The sequence below is a fragment of the Chiloscyllium plagiosum genome, chromosome 1, assembly GCF_004010195.1.
Source record: "Chiloscyllium plagiosum isolate BGI_BamShark_2017 chromosome 1, ASM401019v2, whole genome shotgun sequence".
In the NCBI taxonomy this organism is placed as follows: Eukaryota; Metazoa; Chordata; class Chondrichthyes; order Orectolobiformes; family Hemiscylliidae; genus Chiloscyllium; species Chiloscyllium plagiosum.
Genome location: NC_057710.1, coordinates 19,898,603 through 19,906,178, shown reverse-complemented (window position 1 = coordinate 19,906,178; position 7,576 = coordinate 19,898,603). Strand labels below are relative to the sequence as shown.

Genomic DNA, 7,576 nt, shown 5'->3' with positions numbered 1-7,576 from the left:
CAGAGAGCACCTCTGGGCCATCCGGACGAACCAACCCAACCACCCTGTGGCACAGCATTTCAACTCCCCCTCCCACTCCACCGAGGATATGCAGGTCATTGGACTCATCCACCGCCAAACCACAACAACGGGACGGTCGGAGGAGGAGCGTCTTATCTTCCGACTGGGAACCCTCCAACCACAGGGGATGAACTTGGACTTCACCAGTTTCTTCATCCCCCCTCCCCTTGTCTCAGCCGAATCCCTCCAGCCCGGCTCCGCCTTCCTGACCTGCAGTCTTCTTGTTGACCTCTCCGCCTCCATCCTACTCCGACCTATCACCCTCACCTTGACCTCTTTCCACCTATCACATTTCCAACGCCCCTCCTCCAAGTCCCTCCTCCCTACCTTTTATCTTCTCCTGCTGAACACTCTCTGCTCATTCCTGAAGAAGGGCCTGTGCCCGAAACGTCGAATCTCCTGTTCCCTGGATGCTGCCTGACCTGCTGTGCTGTTCCAGCAATAAAGTTTCAACCAGGTAATTATAGACCAGTGAACCTTACTTCTGTTGTAGGAAAGGTTTTGGAAAGGATTATAAGAGATAAGATTATAATCATCTCGCAAGCAACAATTTGATTTCAGATAGTCAACATGGTTTTGTCAAGGACAGGTCGTATCTCACAAACCTCATTGAGGTTTTTGAGAAGGTGACCAAGCATGTAGATGAGGGTAATGCAGTTGATGTGGTATATATGGACTTCAGTAAAGCCTTTGATAAGGTTCCACATGGTAGGCTGATGGAGAAAATACAGAGGCATGGAATTGAGGGTGGTCAAGCAGTTTGGATTAGAAAATGGTTTTCTGAAAGAAGGCAATGAGTGGTGGTTGATGGAAAATATTCAGTCTGGAGTCCAGTTACTAGTGGTGTGCCACAAGGATCTGTTTTGGGACTACTGCTATTTGTCATTTTTATAAATGACTTAGATGCAGGCATAAGTAGATGGATTAGCAAATTTGCAGACGCCACTAAAGTCGGTGGAGTAGTGGACAGTTTGGAAGAATGTTACAGGTTGCAGGGGGACTTTGATAAACTGCAGAATTGGGCTGAGAGGTGGCAAATGGAGTTCAATGCAGCTAAATGTGAGGTGATGCACTTTGGGAAGAATAACAGGAAGGCAGAGAACTGGGTCAATGGAAAAGTTCTTCGTGGTTTGGATGTGCAGAGGGATCTTGAAGTCCATTTACATAGATCCCTGAAAGTGCTGTTAAGAAGGCATACGATATGTTCGGTTTCATTCATAGAGGGATTGAGTTCCGGAACCACAATATCATGCTGCAACACTTGGAATATTGTGTACAGTTCTGTTCGCCCTATTACAGGAAGGATGTGGAAGCATTGGAAAAGGAGCAGAAGAGATTTACCTGGATGTTGCCTGGTCTGGAAGGAAGGTCTTATGAGGAAAATCTGAGAGACTTGGGTCTGTTCTCATTGGAAAGAAGAAGGCTAAGAGGGGATTTGTTAGAGACATACAAGATGATTAGAGGATTAGATAGGCGAGACAGTGAAAGACCTTTTTCTAGGATGATGATGTCAGTTTGTACAAGAGGGCATAACTACAAATTGAGGGGTGATAGATTTAGGCAGGTTCTTTATGCAGAGAGTGGTAAGGGCGTGGAATGCCCTACCTGCTAATGTAGTCAACTCAGCTACATTAGGGAGATTTAAATAATCCTTCGATAAGTACATTGGGATAGTGTAGGAGGACGAGCTGAGAATAGTTCATATGTCGGTGCAACATTGAGGGCCAAAGGGCCTGTTCTGCGCTGTATTGATCTATGTTCTATGTTCTAAGACCAATTGGGGATAGCCAACAAATGCTGATCTTGTCAGAAATGTTCATATGCCAGGAAAGAATAAAGAAAGTCTTTTTTAGTTCTCTATTCAATGTTAGTATTGAATCTGAATTAATAAAATAATCTGACAAAATAAGATATTGCCTTAATCGAATCAGTTGAGTGAACCTTTTCTGAACTCCTAATTCAGTCCTATCCTTTTTTAAGTGTGGAGTCAGAGCTCTACATGGTTTATGAAATATGGTCTCACCAATGTCCTGTACAGCTATAGCAAAACTTTGCTACTCTGTCTTCAATTTCCTCTTGCAAGAACATTTCATTTACTTTCCTAATTGCTTCCTATACTTGCATACTAAATTTGATTCATGTACCAGTGTCTGTAGTGAAGTGTTCAATAATCTGTTGTTATTTAAATAACATGCTATTTTACTGTTTCGTCAGGATGACAAATTTTCTTTCCTCTGTGAACCTCCGTTTCACACAGAAGGTGATATGTGTATGGAATGAGCAGTCAGAGGAAGTGGTGGAGGCTGGTACAATACAGCATTTAAAAGGTCTCTGGATGGATTTATGAATAGGAATGGTTTAGAGGGATATGGGCCTAGTGCTGGTAAATGGGTCTGGATTAGGTTAGGATATCTGGTCGGCATGGATGAGTTGGTCCGAAGGGTGTGTTTCCGTGCTGTACATCTCTATGACTCCATGACTCAGTGAACCAGAGAGGTTTTTACAAAAATAATTGCCACTCTTAAGATGCTGCTAGTTTCTCCAGCATTTTTAAAATTTTAGCTTTCGTTTTTTTATTTGGCTTTTCACAACATTTGACAGTGGTTACATAGTGACCAATAGGTTAGCTCGTTTTAATTATGGACTTTTATTAAATTCAAACATTATCATCTGCCATGGTAAAATTTGAACCCAGTTTGTTAGTTTGGGGTTCTGGATTACCTGTCCCAGTCACAATATTGCTAACAACTTCTCCCCTACTTAGAAATAGTTGAGGCTCTAGTACTGATACGTGGAGCTCTCTTTTAGTTACAGCTTGTTGACTGGAAAATTGTTCATTTATCTCTGCTCCCTGCTTTTTGTTAGCTAACCAGTTCTTTGTCCATGGTGATATGATAAGCTGTTATTTTGATGTAATGCTTTATTGAATAATTTTTTAGAAATCAAAGTGTACCACATCTTCAGGTTTCCCTTTTTGCACATTGACACTTTCTGAAACAACTCTAATCAGTGTGTCCAGATTTGTGAAAATAATGAGAGTTTGACTCCATCAAGATACAATTTAGATTTTTAAGTGCCTTAATGTATTCTAGCATTTTCTTTATGGCAAATACTTGGCTGATTTTCTGTTTTCTATCCTTCCATTTCTTCAAGAGAAGACATTCATTTATCCCGCTCTATTCTATCTGAAGGACCTTTCCTGAAACTAAGGAATTTAGGAAAAATACCATTGCACCCACTATCTCTGCACCCACTTCTTTTTAAGATCCTAAGATCACAGATTACTTGTCTTCTCTTAGTTCTAACAGTTTCCTCAGTACCCTTTCCCTGATGATTGTAATTGTTTCCAGTTCCTTCCCACCACCACAAGTACAAGTTATTTGTGGATGCTGTTTGTGTCTTCTCAATGAAGACATATACAGAATTTTCTTGTTTTTGTTATTAATTCTGTAATATAATTCTATGAGAACTATGTTGACTTAAGTTCTTTTTCATTTTTAAATACTTGTAGGAACTCTTTTATGACCAGTTTTTCTACCTGTATCTCTCTTTGTAACTTCTCTTTCATTGGCTAATTCTATAGTTTTTTAAAAAAACTTATCCAGTCTTCTAACTTAGCCTACATTTATCAGAACTAACAAAACAAATCTTCTAATCAACCTGTTCAGAGATATTATTACACACCTCTGGAACTGGTGGGACTTGCACAGGTGGGACACTACCATTATACCACAAGTAGAATTTGGCTTAATTACATGCTTTTCCTTTCTTTGTTACCCATCAACCACTGTCTTCTGTTAGAGTATTTATTTCTCACTGGAATGTAACTTTGCTGAGTTTAATAAACTGCCTTCCTAAATGTCTGCTACTGCATGCTGACTGATCTAGTAAGCCAGTTCACTAGCTGGCTTACCTTCATCCGCTTCAATGGTTTATTTGGACTTTCAAAAGGTTTTTGACAAAAGACCCATAAAGAAATGAATATGTAAAATTAAAGTACATGAGATTCGGAGGTACTTTTGAGGTGATTAGAAAAATGGTAGGAATAAATGGGATCTTTTCTGAATGGCAGGCAGTGATTGGTGGACTACTGCAGGACTCATGTTAGGACAATACATGTCAATGATTTAGATGCGAATACTGCAGGTATTATTTCAAAATTTGCGATGTTGCGTTGTGATTTGGACAGTTTTTTTAAACTTGTCCTTTTTTTTAATCAACCTGTTCAGAGATAGAACATAGAACACTACAGCTCAGTACAGGCCCTTTGGCCCTTGATGTTGTGCTGACCTGTGAAACCAACCTGAAGCCCATCAACACTATACTATTCCATTTTCATCCATATGTCTATCCAATGACCATTTAAATGCCCTTAAAATTGGTGAGTCTACTACTGCTGCAGACAGGCTGTTCCACGCCCCTACAACTCTGAGTAAAGAAACTACCTCTGACATCTGTCCAATATCTATCACCCCTCAATTCAAAACTATGTATTTGCGTACTCGCCATCACCATCCGAGGAAACAGGCTATCACTGTCAACCCTGTCCAACTGTCTGATTATCTTATATGTCTCAACTGAGTCACCTCTCAACCTTCCTCTCTCTATCGAAAACAGCCTCAAGTCCCTCAGCCTTACTCCGCATGACCTTCCCTCCAAATCCGGACACATTCTAGTAAATCTCCTCTGAACCCTTTCCAAAGCTTCCACATCCTTCCAATAATGCGATGACGAGAAGTAGTTGCAGAACACCAAGGTGCAGCTGCACCAGACTCTTGTACAGCTGCAGCATGGCTCCGAAACTCAATCCCTCTACCAATAAAAAGACATACGATGTGTTAGTTTTTAACAACCCTATCGGCCTGGGTGACAACTTCCAGCGATCTATGTACGTGGACACCAAGATCTGTCTGTTCATCTGCACTACCAAGAATCTTACTGTGAGCCCAGTACTCTGCATTCCTGTCACTCCTTCCAAAGTGAATCACATCACATTTTTTTGCATTAAACTCCATTTGCCACCTCTCAGCCCAGTTCTGCAGCTTATCTATGGTCCTCTGTAACCTACAACATCCTTCGGCAGTATCCACAACTCTACCGACCTTAGCGCCATCCACAAATTTACTAACCCATCCTTCTACGCCCTCATCCAGGTACTTTTTAAATAAAAATGACAATCAGCAGTGGCCCCAAAACAGATCCTTGCAGTACACCACAAGTAACTGAACTCCAGAATGAACATTTCCCATCAACCACCACCCTCCGTCGTCTTTCAGCTAGCCAATTTCTTATCCAAACCTCTGAGTCACCGTCAATCCCATGCCTCTGTATTTTGTGCAATAGCCTACTGTGAAGAACCTTATCAAACACCTTACTAAAATCCATATACACCACATCAATCGCTTTACTTTCATCCACCTATTTGGTCACCTTCTCAAAGAACTCAGTAAGGTTTGTGAGGCACAACCTACCCTTCACAAAACAGTGTTGACTATCCCTAATCAACTTATTCCTTTCGAGATGATTATAAATCCTATCTCTTATCCTTTTCCGAAACTTTACCCACAACCGAAGTAAGGTTCACTGGTCTATAATTAGCAGGGTTGTCTCTACTCCCATTCTTGAACAAGAGGACAACATTTGCTATCCTCCAGTCTTCCAGCACTATTCCTGTAGATAATGAGGAGAAAAAGATCAAAGCCAAAGGCTCTGCAATCTCCTCCCTGGCTTCTTAGAGAATTCTTGATAAATCCCATCCAGCCCAGGGGATTTAACTATTTTCACGCTTTCCAGAATTGCTAACACCTCCTCTTTGTGAACCTCAATCCCATCTAGCCTATTAGCCTGGATTTTCGTATTCTCTTCGACAACATTGTCTTTTTATAGTATGAATACTGATGAACAATATTCATTTAACGCTTTCCCTATCTCCTCTGACTCCATGCACAACTTCCCACTATCACCCTTGATTTTACCTAATCTTGTCTTATTTGAGTCATTCTTTTCTTCCTGATATACTTGTAGAAAGCCTTAGGCTTTTCCTTGATCCTATCTGCTAATGACTTCTCATGTCCCCTCTTGGCTCTTCTTAGCTCTCTGTTTAGGTCTTTCCTGGCAAACGTGTGACTCTCGAGCATCTGAACTGACCCTTCACATCTCATCATAACATAAGCCATCTTCTTCATCTTGGCAAGAGCTTCAACTTCTTTAGTAAAGCAAAAACCCTTCACCAGGAATGAGTCTGGGAGCCTTGGGGGAAGGAGAGATAAATGGGAGGGGGTGGGGCTGGGGGAAGGTAGCTGAGTGCAATAGGTGAATGGAGGTGGGGGTAAAAGTGATAGGTCGGAGGGGAGGGTGGAGTGGTTAGGTGGGAAGGAAAATGGACAGGTGGGACAGGCTGGGAGATAGGACCTGGTAGAGTTTTACTGGAGCTGGGAGTGGGCGTGGTAGTAGAGGGACCAGGGGTGACATCATTTACGGAAGAGATGTCCACCCCGGGAGTCAGAGAGAGTAGCGATGGTGACCCCAACCTCACCACCAAGCCAATGAACAAAGGTGGGGGTGCAGTGTCAGTTGGGCACATTGACCTCCACACTGCTGAAGCCAGGCACCAACTTGACACCTTCTCCAACACTCCCTCAACCACAACCTCACCTTCCATCAACTAACCATCATCTCCCAGATAGTACACAATCTCATCACCTCAGGGGATCTCCCAACCATAGCTTCCAACCTCATAGTTTGGGAACCCTGCACCACCAGGTTCTACCTCCTGTCCAAGATCCACAAGCTTGACTACCCTGGCCGACCTATCATCTCAGCCTGCTCCTGCCCCATCAAATTCATCTCCATATACCTTGATATTGTTCTATTCCCCCGGTTCAGGAACTCCCCACATGTTTGTGACACCATTCATGCCCTCCACCTCCTCCAAGACTTCCATTGCCCTGGCCCCCAATGCCTCATCTTCTCCATGGACATCCAGTCCCTATACACCTCCATCTGCCATGACTAGGGCACCAAGCACTCCGTTTCTTCCTCTCCTGACATCCTGACTAGTACCCTTCCGCTGATACTCTAATTCTTTGGCTGAACTGGTCCTCCCCCTCAACAATTTCTCCTTCGAATCCTCCCTCTTCCTCCATCTGAAAGGGCCCATGGGCACCCACATGGGCCCCAGCTACGCCTGTCTCTTTTTCGGTTACATGATACAATTACCTACTTCCCCACCAATCCCCACTTATTTCTCCGCTACATTGATGACTGCATCGGCGCCATTTCGTGCTCCCATGAGGAGGTTGAACAGTTCGTCAACTTCACCAACATATTCTAACCCCACCTTAAATTCACCTGGACGATCTCTGACACCTTCTTCCCTTCCCTTTCCATTTCCATCAATGGTGACCGACTCAACTCTGATATTTTCTACAAACTCACCAACTCTCACAGCTACCTGGATTACACATCCCGCCCCCCCCCCCCCTGCAAAAATGCCATCCCATATTCCCAATTCCTC

The 7,576-nt window shown here is 42.9% G+C and overlaps 1 protein-coding gene across 1 annotated transcript in view; it reads left to right on the top strand.

Annotated features, from left to right (window-relative positions):
- The window catches only part of ctnna2 (catenin (cadherin-associated protein), alpha 2), a 1,205,477-nt gene that overhangs the window by 20,170 nt on the left and 1,177,731 nt on the right, over positions 1-7,576 (top strand). The gene's annotated exons all lie outside the window — the stretch shown is intronic.